Consider the following 17,673-nt stretch of genomic DNA (forward strand, 5'->3'; position numbering starts at 1 on the left):
GCTTTGTGAGCAATCATTTTGTTGTGTGTATAAACATATACACATAATACTCAAAATTATATTTGTATCTACTACCTGCACTATATTCACAATATTTCTATATCTATATCTATTTATCTATCTATATATATATATAAAACACTTTTTCTCCATGTTAATTTCTAAAGGACATTTTTAACACAGCTACATTCCGAACTGCAGAATGGAATAACACGAAATGTGGCAAAAACGTACCTCTTGGTCCAGAAAGCAATATTTTTGTTAAATGGTATGAATCCACTCTGTAGTTCTTGAGAAATTTAAAGACTTCTCAGTTATACAACTGTAGCTGCGGTAGATCCACAAACCCTCCCGATCTCTTGCCCGAGATCTGATTGGCTCCCAAAACTTCAAACCAGGAAGTTTTGGCAGCCATCTTGTGACTCAGTTGAACGGAGTAACAAGAAAAAAGGTTTAACAAAAGAAAAGGGGGCAGGGTAGAAACACCCTGACCCTGTAGGCCTGATCAGGTGGTCCCACAGGGACCCTTAGTGCCCCCAAAAAAGATGTTTTTTTTTTTTTTTTGCAGGATTCACGGTGGTTCCGCAAATCCGGTAGAATTTTCTTTTTTCTTTTTTTTTAAATGAAGCGCGGGCTCCCGTACTTTGTTTAATTTTGGCTTCAGGCTGGGCCAGGTCCTGGGGCCAATAACAAATAAAGATGCAGCCCTAGGGACCGACACCTCCCTGGGGCTAATAATTTGAAGTGTGGGAGGCCACCCGCTCCCCCGCAGCACAGGGGACCGCCACCTCCCCAGGGCTATACTGAAAAAGGATGTGTGGGGGGGCGTCTGACCCCTCACGCAGCCCTGGGACAATCACCTCCCCGGGGCACGTATTAAAAAATGTAGGGGCCACATGCCCACCACTGTGCCAGGAGACCACCACCTCTCAGGGGCTATTTTAAAAATGGGAGGGGAGTCACACGACCCCCCTCCTGGAGCTGTAAATGGCCCTGTGGACCGCCACCCCCCAAGGGGCGGTTCCAGCAATGTCCTGGGGTGCCCACCCCCAGGACATTGCACTGTGCTATGGGATCACAGGAGCGCTGCTCCTGCCATCCCATAGCAAACATGTGCTCTTGTTTGAAAGTGCGAGAGCATTTTGCTGTTGCTTGCTCAAAGTGGAGCACTCTCCTTTTTACACCCAGGGAGTAGCATCTTAGCAGCTCCCTGGGGGTAAAGGGCAATTCTGGCTCCCGCAGGCGGCGAGAGTTGGCTGGGACCAAGGGGGCTTCAGGCACTACCGTAGTCCCCAAGGATATGGCCATGCCCCAGACAATGAGGTCCCTGGGGCAGAAAATGGCCCGGGAAGGGGGGGGGGACTCACCCTTTTCAATATAAAAATAAATAAATGGCCAGGCCCTGTGGGAAGTTGTCCCTGGGGCTGAAACTGGCCTGGAGAGGGGGGCCGCAAGGCACCCCTCCCTTAAACTAAAATAAAATAAAAAAGAAATGGCCGGGCCCCGGGAGATCGGGTCCCTGGGGCTGAAAATGGCCTGGGGCCCAAAAGGCTCAAGGGAAGGAGGCCACACAGACCCAGTTCCCAAAATGAAATTAAAAAAAATGAAACTGGCAACTCCCGGAGGCTCTGCCCCCTTTTTACACTACTCTACAAATGTGCCTCCTGTTGAGCTCTTGGTTGGGGGGTGAAGTCTTCTTTGCTGGTGAGGGTCCTTAGAGACCAACTAGCCCACCTGTTAGGTCCAGTGAGCCGGACACAATGGGATTGCTGACAGGTGCTCAGAGGCCATGCCCCCTTTTCCACCACTCTGCAAACGCGTCTCTCTGCACACTGCTGCTGGGGCGATGAGGTCCCCTTGAGTCCTAAGGGCCTCAGGACTAAAGTGGACTTCCTCCCCTTAGCAGCAGTGCACCAGGAGGTGCGCTTGCAGAGTGATGGAGAAAAGGGGTGTAGCCTCTGACCACCTTACAGCAATCCAGCAGGTGTGGGGCTTACTGGAGGTAACAGGTTGGTTATTTGGCCCCAGGGAACCTCAAGAGGCAAGGAGACTTCATCCCCCAAATAGCAGTGCACCGGGAGGCCCATTTGCATAGTGGTAGAGAAAGGGGTTCGGCCTGCAACCACCATTCAGCAATCCCACTGTGTGGGGCTTAATGGAGGTAACAGGTGGGCTAGTTTTGGCCCCTAAGGACCCTCAGCAGCGAAGGGGAGAACTCAGCAATCCTGCTGTATGGGACTTGCTGGAGGTAATAGGATAGGTAGTTGGCCACCAAGGACATCCTTGGTGGCAAACTACCCTTCCTGTTACCTCCAGTAGTCAGTCAGTCAATACATCTTTATTTCGGTTAATAAAAACCATAAAATCAAGAATACAGAAATTCATTACATACACATTATATACACATTAAAATTTGTACAGAAATAAGATATACACATGATTGCAGTTCAAACAATCTAAAACAGTTAAAATCTTTGATGCAAAGAGAAAAGAGACAAAATCTGTATCATAAATATAAGGCCCAACCCTATTTTCAGACAATCCTCATTCAGTTATGTGTCCTCCTGATAGTGAATTCATTAGGGTGAGTCTGATTTTATTTATACGCGCTGCCGCTACCAAAAAACTGGCTACACTATGCATAACCTGCATAGAATCAAGCATTCGTAAATGTAGGAGGGCAGGCCTCACCTGGACGAATTTTAGTTCCTTCAGAACAGGGTATAAACATGTTTTACGGGCTACCAGAAAATGCTCGCAAAACATCACCAAGTGGAGTGTGTCCTACGTAGAGAAACTATAACAGGTGCAGGGTGGAGTATCTTCAGGGGTCCCCCACTTCAGATAGGTACCTAGTGTGAGGTGGATGAGGTTGAACCTGAATCTAACTAAAAGGAAATGATGGTAAGAGTTGGTCACGTATTTCAGATAGGGTTCCATGACTGGGGAGATCACAAGTTGATAGATTGATCTCACCATAGGTTTCCTGAGTTCAACTTCCTCCCTTTCCGACTCAAGTAAATTGAGGAAGTTGCGCTTAATCCATCCTACATCCTCATTCCTGAGACCCTGTGGTGATAGATACATTTCCGGACGGCCCAGCCTCGCGCATGCCGCTCTATCATACGCAAGCCAGGGTAATCTATCTACTCTATCCAGGGCCATACAATCCTTGAGTATTAGGTGGTTAAGCGTGATCTCCTCATTTAGCCAGGTTTTAACCCAACGTAATAAAGGGGCCATTTTTAAGTGATCAGAAATATACCCCAAGCCTACTTCACAGTGGATGGAATATGTAGGGGATGATTGAGGGAGTGACGGAAGGGATCGTATGAACTTATTTTCTACAATTTGAATCCCTGTTGTTGGAACATAGCCCCATATATCAGCCCCATATGAGGCAATTGCTACGCACTTTGATTTATAAATGCGGATCAGAGCCTCCATGGGTCTTGCACCTAAGCATGGGCGTAAAATCCGTTCCGCTCGCGGATTTTGCGGATTTTCGGTAAATTCGCAATCCGCGAACGCTCGCGAATTTACTGAAAATCCGCAAATTCGCACGCAGCGGATTTTTTTTTCTTGGTGAGACAATTTTGCGGCGTGCAGTGTAAGTTCGCAATTGCGAACATGTAGGTGCGGCGGGCAGCAACAATCTCGCACTCGCAAAATTACAAAAATTGCAATTCTGCACAAGAAATCTACTAGCAAGCAGCATAGACCTTCTGAAAATGATGATTTCTATCAGAATAACTCCTCAGGTTGACATTTGCCTGCACTTTTTTGGATTTGAGGCCTTTTGATTTTCTTTGGATAACTTTTGGATTAGAAATCAACTTTCTCATATAAGCTTGTTTGGGGCATTACAGTTGCTGTAATGCTGTTCTGCAGAAAAACGAGTTTTGCAAAAGTGAAAGCATTCAGCAGGTTCAAAAGTTCAAACTCATCATTAGTAACCATTCCCTGTAGTGCTTCCTGACAAGGGCCCCTCCAGAGTTCAGTTGCTAGTTGCAACAATTGTATGACCCTGCTCTGACCCTCACAGCAGGCTCATAGAATAGCTACAAGTAGGCCACAAAGGTCCCGGAAAAAAAAATTGCACTGCAACAGAAAGCAAATTACAGATAAGGAAGCATGGGCCAGTCTGGAATTTTAAAACAGTGACGCATTAATAAATCAACCCCAAATTAATTCATGTCAGTTGAAGCAGGCAGGTGTGCTTGCTTTTTCCCCCCATAATCTACAGTGATGATGAACCAGAGGGTGGCATTGATGTACCAGAGGGTGGCATGGGTGAAACAGAGGGTGGCAGGGGTGAAACAGATGGTGCTGGGAACCTGTGATGATGAACCAGACGTAGAAACAACATAATCGTGACCGTTGCGAGCCGACATGTAAGTTCGCAATTGCGAACTGGTACAAAACCCTCACGAACTGGCAGAAATCCTTGCGAACTGGCAGAAATCCTTGCGGAAAAAAAAATCCGCAAATTTGCGAGAATTCGTGGATTTTGCGGATTGCGAGTTCGCAAATTCGCAAAATTCGCGAACGCCAGATTCGCAAAATTCGCCCTTTTTGAAAAATTCATGAGGGCTGTGGTAGATCTTGCAACCACTTTACCCTTGAGTTTCAACTGGGGGCCCCAATTCCCTCTTTCATCAAATAAAACCCCTAAGTAACAAAAGGAAGGTACCCTTGAAATTGGCGTTCCATTGCATCTAAAGGTTTTGATCTTCATGGTTTTCCTGCGTGAACCAGCCCCCATTACGTGGGATTTCGAGGTGTTGATTTTTAAGTCTAAGGCCTCCATAAAGGAGCCAAAATGATCTGACAATCTTTGTAATCCAGTGCCAGTTCGAGCAAGTAGGACGGCGTCATCCACGTACAGGAGGACCGGTATAGCCGACCCTCCCATACGCTGGACGTCCAGGGTGGCAAGATCTAACGATTTACCCAAAGAGTTAATGTAGAGCGTAAATAGGAGAGGGGCCAGAATGCAACCTTGTCCGACCCCTCTTCTTGATCTAAATTGCTCAGTACATCTGCCCTCCCTTGTTACCCTAACAGAAGCCGACAAGTTCTGGTGAATATCATTTAGAAAATTAACCAACGAAATGTCCAAACCCATATCCCACAAAATGAACCATAATTTAGAACGATTGACCAAATCAAATGCGGAAGAAAGATCCATGAAACCCAAATATAGAAGCCCCTCCTTCACCACTGTGTACTTGCTAATAATGAAATGAAGGTTTAGGCATTGATCCATGGTGTGCCCTAAAACCGTACTGGAGATCAGAGAGAACCCCACTCCCCTCAAGCCAATCTCCCAATCTCTGTAAGATAACTCTGCCTAAGATCTTTACGACAGAGTCCAGCAGGGAGATTGGCCTGTAGCAAGCGGGGTCTCCCCTGTTCCCTTTCTTGAAAATCGGAACGATAATGGAGGTTGACCAAGAGGTTGGGGGGCCTGCGGTGAGTATTGCATTGAAAACATTTGTTAAAATTTTGGACCAAAATTGTGGGTACAAAATGTAAAGATCTGCAGGGACCCCATCCGGGCCAGGGGCCTTCTGTTTGCTAGTATCTTTAATCGCCTTTTCCACTTCAGAGGTGTTAAACTTAATGGACATATTGTTTCGAGGTACAACTAAATCTGGGGGAGTAGGAACTCCTAGCTCAATATCATAGATGTTTCTAAAGTGAATAAGCCAACTCTCATCTTCAATTACGCAGTCCATATCTGATTTCCCCTCCTCAGTGAAAAACAACTGATTGATGATAGCCCAAAATTTGTTGCTGTCTCTCAACACATCAACAGATTGTAGATGACCCCAAGCTTCTTCCTTAATTTGGTTCTTGCGATTTGCAAGTGCCAGTTTGTATTCCTTACGAAGGTTCGCCACAATTAACCTATCCCTGGGTCTACGTTTCAGAGCTTTAAGTAGGGCACTATGGGTGAGTGAGCACTTTTTGTCAAACCATTTAAACACCTTCTCACAATGTGAGCCGTTTCTATACTCCAAATTATTTGAAATCCGTGAGCATATCTCTACATAGGCATCCACAACATCAGCCCCTGATGCAGTGGAGTCTAGGCAGACAGCCATATTGTCCTCGGTTTCCTGTGCAAGTGTTTTAAAAAAGGTTTCTGGATAACCCTCTCCCATTTTACCCTCCTGCCCTGCCCTCCAGTTGACAAGTCTTTAGAGGCCACCACGCTTGAGTTCCTCCCATGCAAGAAACTCTCAAGATCTATAGCCAATAAGACAGGGTTGTGGTCACTAAAAATTGCGGTCACTACACTGTACTCCTGCGTTTTGGCTAACACCCCAGGAGAAACAAAAATATAGTCGAAAACTGTGTTTGCATCCCTCCCAATAAATGTAGGTGCTCTAATCTCGTCATTACATAAGCCTGGTTCGAATAAGTTTGAATTGGCAAGGAGACTCTCAAGGGCATCACCCTCCTTACTATGTTCAAAATGGGGGACCCCCTCCACAGGTGATCCTCCGTGTACATCATTATAACAATCCCGATCACAAGGGTGAATATTAAAATCTCCCATAATAACCATCTCTGGGACAGAAGTGCAATCATGTTTGTAGACTGACAGAAAATCTGCCAGGGCAGTCAAATGCTCATTCTCAGATGAGCCCGCCCTGGAATTATAAAAATTAACAATTAGAAGTTTTTGTTGGTCCGAAGTGGTCCATTCAACTATCAATGAATTCAGAGGGGTGGGATCTATTTTTTTTAAATCCCCAACCACGTTAAGTGAGACCAGTGTAAGCAAGCCCCCTTTAGCTCTCCCTCTCAGCCCCGGTACTGCTGGGGTTGAGAAACTAAGAAAGCCATCTAATGAAAAACTGGATGATAGATCCCATGTCTCTTGAAAGGCCAAAATGTCATACTGCTTAACAAAGCCCTGCCATAAAGAATCAGAAGTTTTTTCGCTTAGTCCAGCCACATTCCAAGTAAGCATTTTGCAACATAGACTTATTTTTTCTTTGTGTGTGCTTTTAGCTCCAATTTGTAGTGGACTTCTATTTCATTGACTCTGGTTACTATGCAGTGCCAAGTTGATCCATTTTACATTTATTTCTGTGTTTCTTTCTGCCTATTTTTGCAAGATGGTACATTCATTTTTTCCTGTAGATCTGGCAAGTGCGTTTCTTAGGACTGATACAGTCTTCTTCCCTACCTTCTTATGTTTCAGTGGAGTTTCATCTCCTACAAAAGGACTAGGGTAAAACTCTGGAATTTGTTTGGTAAGTATTGTACCCCAGGTTTTGAATATCTTTTGCTCCTTCATTATCTGATCAGCTATAGATATTGAGGATAGTGAGATTAAGGTTGGGGACTGGCTATTCCGGTCATCCTCCATAAATTGAACAGATATAATGTCATTAGATACAATGTTGTTGAGGGAAGGTATGGATTTGAAAAGTCGCAGTAAATGTCCTCGATTAAGAATATCATGTCTACCTCTAGAGCGGAATTCTGGTGTAAATTTGAGTTTCTCATTAGTTTCAGTATTGTGTTGATTTACAGCCTCCGCTTTTTTAGTATGTTTCGTTGTATGGGTTACTGTTTTATTCCCATTCACGCATTTAATCTGCAAATGGTCTCGATCAGATATTATGTCGTGGCTACTTTCTGCCCTTCTCTCAGTTAGGACAATGTCTTCTTTTTTTATATTTTCCTTCATACATGCTTTGAGATGAGAATTCATTGTTTCTGACTCTTTAGTAGCAATGCTTCCATTCATTGTATCAGAGTTAAAAGTAGTTTGATATCTTTCTTCCTTGTTTAAGTTTTTATTCTGGTTAGATCCCATTTGTAGACTCTCTGGCATACTGTTTATTACTTATGCTTCCGCTTCCACTTCTCTATCTTCTTCCCATTCCTGGTTTTGTAATTCATTAGTATTTATCGAACCATGAACCATGAACGTTCACTGTTTTTTTTCCAAAGATAGGGAAGAAGTTGTTAGGTCCTGAGTTAGATGATTTGAGGTCCTTAGGGGGAATACTTGTAGTATTCACCTTCTGTTTCTCATTTTTTCTTGCTTTGCAGAGTTTTTTCTTTTGGAGTTTTGTCATTGTTGAGAATCCATCCGGCTCGGTATCAATCGAATTTTGATCGTTTTTGACGAGTTTACGCGGAGCTTCACATGGGATTTCATTGTCCAGATAATCTTTTGCCTGTAAAATATGTATATTAACTGAATCATCAAATTGACTTATTAATTGTTGTGGCCCTACCGGAATAGAGTTGCCCGTACCATCCCCAGATGTAATTTTTTCCATTCCCATGGAACTTGTGATGTTTGTTTTAGGATTGTCCTTACTGTGATGGATGGTTCTTTTGGCATCATCTATTATGCTTGTTAATACCACAGGTAAGGCTGAAAGCTTATCCATGATAGGCACATAGATGCTGTCAGAGGATGTTTTTTCATTATCTCTTTGTACTCTGATTATCAGGTCATTTAATTGGGCCAGTTTGTTGTCAATCCCAGCCACATTATTTGCCATCATTTTTAAAAGATCAATTTGTATATCCATTTTATTTGATTGATAGTGAAGGACTTCCAGCGTAAGGGTTGATGTTTGGTAGAAAATATCCCAGGGTTTGACTACGCCCTGGTGTTTTGCTCCAGTTTCCAAAGTTTCATTTTTGTAATCTTCAGCTCCCACGGAGTCTACTGTTTGCTCCCTAATTTCAACCTTGTTTACACTGTTGTCAGCCACTTCATTGGATATGTTGTCAGTCCGAATGCTCCTTTGGGATTCCGGTTGATGGTCTAGGTGTATTTCAGTTACCTCAGAGATTATGCCCCGCCTTTTTGTAATCTCAACGTTGACTTCTAGAGGAACCCTTTGTACTATCTGCTCAGCTTGGTCAGTTATATCGTGGCAATCATGTTGGTTAGATCCCACAGGTTGCGACAGCAGTTTGTTTGCGGTAGTGACAGCCAGGTTAGATGTTACAGCTATATTATTTTCTTTCGTCGTATAGCAATTTCTCATATCTTTTGAGGGTTGTTCTTGAGTTTTCCCCAGCTGTTGGGCTGCAGTTTGTATTTCTAGATCCACAGATTAATTTTCATTCCAGACAAATTCAATTTGGTCCAAATCTTTTATTTCTTTGCTGTTTTGTGACTGATTTAGGGCATCAGTATTAGTATTAGTATTAAAGGGTTTCATTGGTGTTTGTAATTTGTCTTTGTCTTTATTTGTTTCCATTGTCATTGACAACATACCACCCGCAGGATCCTTCAGAAATTGAAATTTGTCTGGTATTTTAAGAGATTTCTCGAACATCCGAGCAATTGGGCATATAAGAGATTGGTTCTGACCTGGAGTATTTATTTTTAATTTTTTTACCACATTTGATTGCTGTAGTTTTTTGTACGTTTAATTGCTGTTCCCACAGTCCTTACCTTACCTGATCTCATGTCTAGGACTGTGCTTTTGATTATATATTTACTTTAGCTCCTTGTGGGTAAGATTCCGGTATGATTGTAACACTCCTACGTAGACCTGCCGCCTACTCTTATCGACACTTAGTTAAACGTAAGAAATGCCAAGCTCCTCTGTGCTATCCCAAGCCTGTCTACCCCATATAGCTCTGGAACCTACCGCTTGCTGATCCACACTGCAAGTTAAACGGAGCAAGGAGCAGCTGCCGTCAGGAGCAGCACTGCAGTCCTTGATGTGCTCCTGGTGTAAGTAAAAAATGGCAGACTCCCTGCCCTGCTCGGCAGTGTTATTTTTAAGAGTACTCACTTCAGCCAGCCAACAGGAAGCAGCTGGATCATGAGGTTCTAAATGGTTCTAAAAGTCATTAGTGCCACTTTTGCCAGGCTACCCGGAATCGTTGCCAATAACGGCACAACTCAGCACAGGATGAAACAAGCAGCTGTATGACATTCAGTTGGCAAATAGGCAAGTTGGCAAGTTAACAGATTGGCAGATCACTCAACTCCAGGGCAATAAGGGCTATTACAGAGGTATAAAACACCTGCCGTCGGAAACTAATAGCAAAGGGCCTTAGGTGCAGTGCAGTTAACCTGGTAAGGGAACACAGTCAAAATAGGCACGCTCAAGTGGACTCTTCACCTCCTATGGGTATCCAGGACCTTCTATTTCCTTTTTATTTCCCTTTTTTTTTATTACCTATTCCTTCCTCTTTATGATCTATACCAGGAGGGAGCTCCTAGAGGGGTTTAATACTCGTCAATCAGGACTCACCCTCGTTGCTCCGCTTCCTCCTCTCCTGGTCAGGGAAGGGGAGGTCTGCTAGTGTGCTGCTGTCAGGATTTATTCCACACTCCACAGCTATTCTCACTTGAATCTCTCTTGCTGAGCTCCGTAATTTGGTAAGATCACTCTTCCATTGAACTCTCCTTATTTTTTTTCCAGGTAGGATGTGCGGAGAAAGGCGGAGAGGGGCGACGAGGACCGAGACCGGGGGCCGGGGGCCGCGAGTTTTGTTCCTCAGCTCCCTCCTCACCCACCTTCTATCTCTCTTGTGACTATGCCGGAGCCGCAGGCCACAGGCTGAGAGAGCTTTGCAAAGTCGTGGGGAGGCCGATGAGCAAGGTCCGAAACCGGGACTCAGAGTCGCTGCACACGGTACTACAAACGCGGTATGCCAAAAGCCGCCGCCGCCGTGAATCTCTTTTACACCGCTTCTGCTCCGCCACCACTGCTCGGCTCGGCTCAGCTCGGCTCAGCGCAGCACAGCACCGGCACACAGCACCGGCACCAGCACCGGCTCCGCAGTCTCCCGGACACAACTCGACTGCTCACACTCCAAACTGCTCACTAGCGCCACCCAGTGACATTTACCTCCAGTAAGTCCCACACAGCAGGATTGCTGAGAATGTGTCAGATGCCATGGCCCCTTTCTCCATCACCATTGAAATGTGCCTCCCGGTGCAATACTAGTTGGGGGATAAAGTCCCCTTGGCACCAGAGGTACCTTTGGGGGCCGAAAAGCCTTCCTGGTACCTGATATAAGTCCTAATCAAAGGAATTCATGTGAGCTGGTTGGAGGCCCAGCCTCCTTTCTCCACTACTAACGTCCCTGTAACCTTTGTTTTTTTGTTTGTGATTTTCTAAGGTTTTTTAAATTCTGTTTGCTAACTATAAATTCCCTGTAACCTTTGTTTTTTTGTGAATTTCCAAGGTTTTTTAAATTCTTAATGCTAACTATAACGTCTCTTTAACCTTTGATTTTTTAGTGAATTTGTACGTTTTTTAAATTCTATTTGCTAACTATAACGTTCCTGTGGCTTTTTTGTGTGAATACACACACAACCATATATACATATATATATACACACACACACACACTCCCACTCCTGCTTTGTCACATCGTCACAGGTACCAGCACGTCTGGAATTATTATCAAAGAATTTATTTCAGAAAGCTCAGATGTGTGTCAGCAGTTTAAACTGCTTAGCTCACTATAACTTATGCCCCCATATTTGGTCAGGTGAACCTAATCAAAATGACTGCTCTCCCCAAATTAACATACATCTTTAATGCTGTCCCTCTCAGGTTCCCTCAACCTGACATTTCAAGAATACAGAGCAAGATTGGGAGTTTTGTTTGGGGAGATAAGGGAGTGAGACTGTCTTGGAAGAAGTTGAGGCGGAGGTTGTTGAAAGGCGGGTTAGCCCTTCCGGATATTAGTTGGTACCTGGTTGCCTTTCAATTTAAATCTATTAGGATGCTTTTAATGGAACCTATAACTTCATCTTGGGGGCTTCTCCTTAGAGAGCTGATTAGTAACGTGGAAGGGGTAGCACCGAAGGGTTTCTTTACAAATTTGGAGCACAGAAATTCTTTAAGAAGGTGCGTCTGAAGGTCCTGAAGAATGCACTTGAGATCTGGTGCAAAATCAGGACTAAGTGTAAGATAGGGTACTACTCTGACCAGGCCCCCATCTGGGATTCCCCGGGGACCCCCCCTCTGTCTTATGGATGGCCTGGCTGTCCCCATCAGGGAGGCAGGAATTCGAACCTGGTCTGACCTGGGGGATAACAATGGGGTGTATCCTTGGGAAGTACTAAAAGCTAAGATAGGCCCTAGATTTTCCAAGTTTAAGTATTTTCAATTAAAATCTTGGTGTGAGGCGGAGAGCGGGGGCATAATGGGAGAATGGGAAACTGAGTGCCTTTTTATGTCCGATCATTGCCTAAAAAAAGAGGTATCAATCTGGTATAAAGTTTTGCTCGAAGCTGATGACAAAGATATTCCATCTCAGGCCTCGGTGTGGAGACAATCGCCTTTTGAATCAGTAATTGAGGAGTTATTAGAGCCTTCACTAAATCTCCTATTTAGATACACCAAATCAGCTAGTCTAAAGAAAAAACACTTTTTTGTAGCAAACCGCATCTACTACACCCCAGCAAAAATTGCAAAATTTGCACCAACCCCTGAACCGAAATGCCATAGGTGCTTGACACCTAGGGCAAATGACATCCACGTCTTTTTTGAATGTGCAAAGTTGGCAGCATTTTGGGAAGGGGTAGGTGGCTATCTGTGCAGGATTTTTGCAACTAACATCGCAGTTAATGAGACCTTGGTTTTCTTTGCCAATGACCGAAAAACAACAAAGGATTTAGCAGCAAAGGACCAAGGACTACTACTGTGCTTGATTCTGTTAGCGCGCAGGGAAATCAGCTTGAAATGGAAAGACCCAAATCCCCCAAGGTAGGAAGATTGGCTAAATTCTGCATTCGCGATGGCTCGTCTTGATACGGCTAATGCCGATAAGGCTCAAAACAGTATATGGCAACCACTCCTCATAATAGGTAGAGATCTGAGACGGTATAGACACTGAAAATCTTAAGGCCATCAGTCCTATGATTACACCTTAAAAACTCTAATTCGAAAGAGTTGGTCAGGGGACCAAAGCATCATCAACTGGCCGGAGGGAGCTCAGGTCCAGAATTATGGCCATAACATTTTGCAAAATGCGTGAAGGTGAGATGAGGACAAAAAAAAGAAAAAAAAACAACTATAACTTATGCCCCTGCTATGCACTGCTTATGACCTCACATATTACATCACTCCTGACATGATCAGTTATATTATGATAGTGACAGGGGAGAGGTGTGGCGCCACGGCCAGGGAAACTGACGCTGGGATCTGGGGATAATGGTTAGATCCCCGGCTCCGGCGGCAGGGGTCTGCCCAGCACCATGCGACTCTGGGCAATAACTCGCTTAATCTTCCCAATGGCCGCCAGCACCTTGAGACCCCTTTGGGGGTGATTCGTGCGCTACTCATTACCTCATCCAGTGCCCTACTAATGAGTGATACTATTTCTAACATATATTATGTGGGTGGCTGTGTCACTGTCTATAGGAATATATGGCATTGCAACGCATGCGTTTACAACACAAGCCTTTACAGCGGTCAGTACAACGGCCTCATTGTTACCACGCATACCATTACAGTGCAAGTTATTACAACAACTTGCTATAGGGGGTGCTGGAGTTTGGAATAGTATAATTTACTGTTCCAAATCCAGTCTGTGCAACAGTAGGGAAGGTGTTGGATTGCACCTAAATACCCCTACAGCAAGTCTTTGTAATGTTGTAATGGTATGCGTGGCAACAACACGGTCATTGTAAGTACCATGTTGTACAGACAGCGTTGTAAATGCTTTTTCCCATATGTATCCTTGTGTGAGTGTGTGTCTGAGTGGTTGTGTGAGCATGTGAGGGTATGCATGAGTTAATAAGTAGCTGTGAGAGTAGCTGTGTGGGTGAATGAGTGGCTAGTGAGTAGCTGTCTTGCTAATTGAGTGGGTGTGTGATTGCCTGTATGAGTGAGTGAGTGGTTGTGTGAGTGGCTGTATATGTAAGTGAGTGGGTGTATGAGTGGCTCTATGGTGAATGAGTGGCTGTGTGAGTGGCTGTGTAGGTGAGTGATTGGACATGTAAGTGGCTGTATGGGGGAGTGAGTGGGTATATGGATACGTGAGTGGGTGTGTGGGTACGTGTACTGGAGAGTGAGTGGCTGTGTGAGTGGCTTTTATAAGAGAGTGAGTGGGGGTGTGAGTGGTTGTATTGGTGAGTAAGTGGTTCTGTGAGAGACTGTGTGTGTGAGTGGATGTGTTAGTGGCTGTATGGGTAGATAAGGTGGTGTTTGAGTAGATGTGTGGGTGTGTGAGTGGCTGTATGGGTGAGTGAGTAACTGTGTGAGTAGCTGTATTGGTGTGTGAGTGGCTTTGACTGAATCAATGGATGAGTGAGTGGATCTGAGAGGGTTTGTATAAAGGAGGCAAGCACACACAAGCCCTTGGAGAACCTTGGAAGCAGGACACAGAAAGTAAAGTCCAGTCCTTCCACTTCCAAGATAGAAGCAGTAAGCAGCAGGCCAGCACAACAAAGCAACAGGCAGAGTGGCAGTCCCTCCTATAGTATCCAGTTCTTCTTCCTGGCAAAATGTCCTCAGTCCAGAAACGTTCTGATTTGGGTGTGTCAGAGGTCCAATACTAATACACTTCTGCCTTTGAAGTGGGCAATTTTCAAAGGAAAGTCTTTGTAGTGCACAAGACCCTGCTTTTCCCTGCCCTGGCTCCAGAGACACTACATGGGGGTAAAGACAGTTTTGTGTGAGGAAACTCACAGCCCTATTCAGGTGTCAGTGGCTACTACTCCCACCACTCTAGCTCAGGAAGGCACATCAGCTTGGTGATGGGCCATCAGTATATGCAATGCAAGCCTCAGCTCCTATTGTGTGACTGTCTAGAGTGAATGCACAAGAGACAAACTTTCAGCCAACACAGACTTGTATTCTACCGACAGGCAGAGGCATAGAATGGTTAAGCAAGAAAATGCCCACTTTCTAACAGTACTACAACTGGGGAGCTCGGTCCAAATAGGGACAAGGGTCGGGTGGGGCCAGAAATGTGTACACATATGGGGTAGCCCAACCCTCGTAATGATTAAATGCGTTTCTCGTATTGACGCTATGATCAAACAATAAATCACTTATGTATGATCATTTTTAAATATTTTTTCTTTTATAAACATACAATTTTTTTTCCGGAATTCATGGGAAAATACATAATAGAGTCAAAACACATCCTATTTCCAACGATGATTAATGGTCATTCAAAGCATGTCTCGAATTACTTACAATAACAACCAAATACAACATATGACAAAACAATTCAAAGCAAATGGCAACAAAAAAAAACACTTTTTATATATATATCAATTTTGCGTGATACTGCATGTTACGCGCAAACATTTGTAAGTCCTACAACACCCTACATTATCAAATAAGTGGTGTATAGGAGAAAATATTGGAAATTCCTAAAGGATCCTGCTCAAGTAAATATAGTAACACCCTCAGAGAGAGAAAGAAATCAATTCAACACTTCTCAATGTTTAACAGATTGCCAACACGTTTCGAGTCCTGGGCAATGAATACAGGGGCTCTCTTCAGGACTTCTTAGCTTTTAAAACAATGGTATTGTCTGTAACAAGCACATAGATATACAGAGAAATAGGTTATGATTTGATCATTGTCAGGGCTCCCACCCTACTAAATATTGTAACAATGCCTAAAAATGTATATACATTTTACCCAATCGAGGAAAAAATGATGGGCCGTGCTTCTTTTTACGTGCTCACTTCCCGAATGAGAAGTCAATGCAGCAAATTCTATTGTAGACAGAAGAAACTAACTCATAAGCATGTTATGTTTATTTTAATCTACATTTCTGTATGAACTATATGTGCAGAGAAAGCCTACCCTTTTTTTATAATATCCTAGAGAGTCACAGTCCTACGTTTTTTCATTTTTTCAAAACCTGGCACTTTCGATGGCTCTACAAAATAGACTGTGTTTTATTCATGATGTTTTTTGTTCATGCAATGTAACAATAAAGTTACTATTGATGCTTGGCTTGAGTTGGTTATCTTTTGTGGAAAAATGACATACCTGGCGGTTCGGCATTTGTTTCCGCCACCTGTATTGATAATTGGCAGTACATCGCGTGTAGCGCGTCAACTTTCTCTAACCCGTGCTGCGAAAATAAATATGTAAGGTGCCTATGAGCAAGGCTTTTTCCTGAATCCAGAAGGGTCACCCACCCATCATAGCCACAAAAAAAGTTTAACAGGCATACCTCTTAACGGTGAGGCGCGCACTCAATGCGGTTTCAAGCTTCCTTCTTTACGTGGAGCTTTCATACATCTTAACAGAACTGTCAGGGGACAATAAGAATGATCGCAGGTTATTTTTTCTTTTTTTCAAAGCGCGTTTGGATTTTCCCTTCGCGTGTGAGGAGAGAGTCAGACTTTCGTTGCCTCCAGCCCTGCTAAGTCTGCTACCTTTCGCGACACCCGCTTCGCGGGTGCCGCTCATCTGCCCTGTGACCCTCTGCTCCCTGGTGTGAGCGGCTCCACAGCCGGTGGAGAGATAACGCGCTCCCAGGTCGAGTTAACTTAAAAGTGCACAGTGCGTGGAGACTACCGGGGGACTGCGAGGACCAGCAGCCCCAGCTCTTCACAGCTGCTGCCTCTTCCCCCAGCGGCCACGCCCCCAGCCTTCAGCCTTATCAACGCCTGGGTTTGTCTGCTGAGTGGGTGCCTTTGGATTTTCCCTTCGCGTGTGAGGAGAGAGTCAGACTTTCGTTGCCTCCAGCCCTGCTAAGTCTGCTACCTTTCGTGACACCCGCTTCGCGGGTGCCGCTCATCTGCCCTGTGACCCTCTGCTCCCTGGTGTGAGCGGCTCCACAGCCGGTGGAGAGATAACGCGCTCCCAGGTCGAGTTAACTTAAAAGTGCACAGAGCGTGGAGCCTACCGGGGGACTGCGAGGACCAGCAGCCCCAGCTCTTCACAGCTGCTGCCTCTTCCCCTGGCGGCCACGCCCCCAACCTTCTTGTACTTCATTGGCCTCAGCACCACCGCCACCTGTATTGATAATTGGCAGTACATCGCGTGTAGCGCGTCAACTTTCTCTAACCCGTGCTGCGAAAATAAATAGGTAAGGTGCCTATGAGCAAGGCTTTTTCCTGAATCCAGAAGGGTCACCCACCCATCATAGCCACAAAAAAAGTTTAACAGGCATACCTCTTAACGGTGAGGCGCGCACTCAATGCGGTTTCAAGCTTCCTTCCTTACGTGGAGCTTTCATACATCTTAACAGAACTGTCAGGGGACAATAAGAATGATCGCAGGTTATTTTTTCTTTTTTTCAAAGCGCGTTTGGATTTTCCCTTCGCGTGTGAGGAGAGAGTCAGACTTTCGTTGCCTCCAGCCCTGCTAAGTCTGCTACCTTTCACGACACCCGCTTCGCGGGTGCCGCTCATCTGCCCTGTGACCCTCTGCTCCCTGGTGTGAGCGGCTCCACAGCCGGTGGAGAGATAACGCGCTCCCAGGTCGAGTTAACTTAAAAGTGCACAGTGCGTGGAGCCTACCGGGGGACTGCGAGGACCAGCAGCCCCAGCTCTTCACAGCTGCTGCCTCTTCCCCCAGCGGCCACGCCCCCAGCCTTCAGCCTTATCAACGCCTGGGTTTGTCTGCTGAGTGGGTGCCTTTGGATTTTCCCTTCGCGTGTGAGGAGAGAGTCAGACTTTCGTTGCCTCCAGCCCTGCTAAGTCTGCTACCTTTCGCGACACCCGCTTCGCGG

The sequence above is a fragment of the Lissotriton vulgaris genome, chromosome 11, assembly GCF_964263255.1.
Source record: "Lissotriton vulgaris chromosome 11, aLisVul1.2, whole genome shotgun sequence".
NCBI lineage: Eukaryota > Metazoa > Chordata > Amphibia > Caudata > Salamandridae > Lissotriton > Lissotriton vulgaris.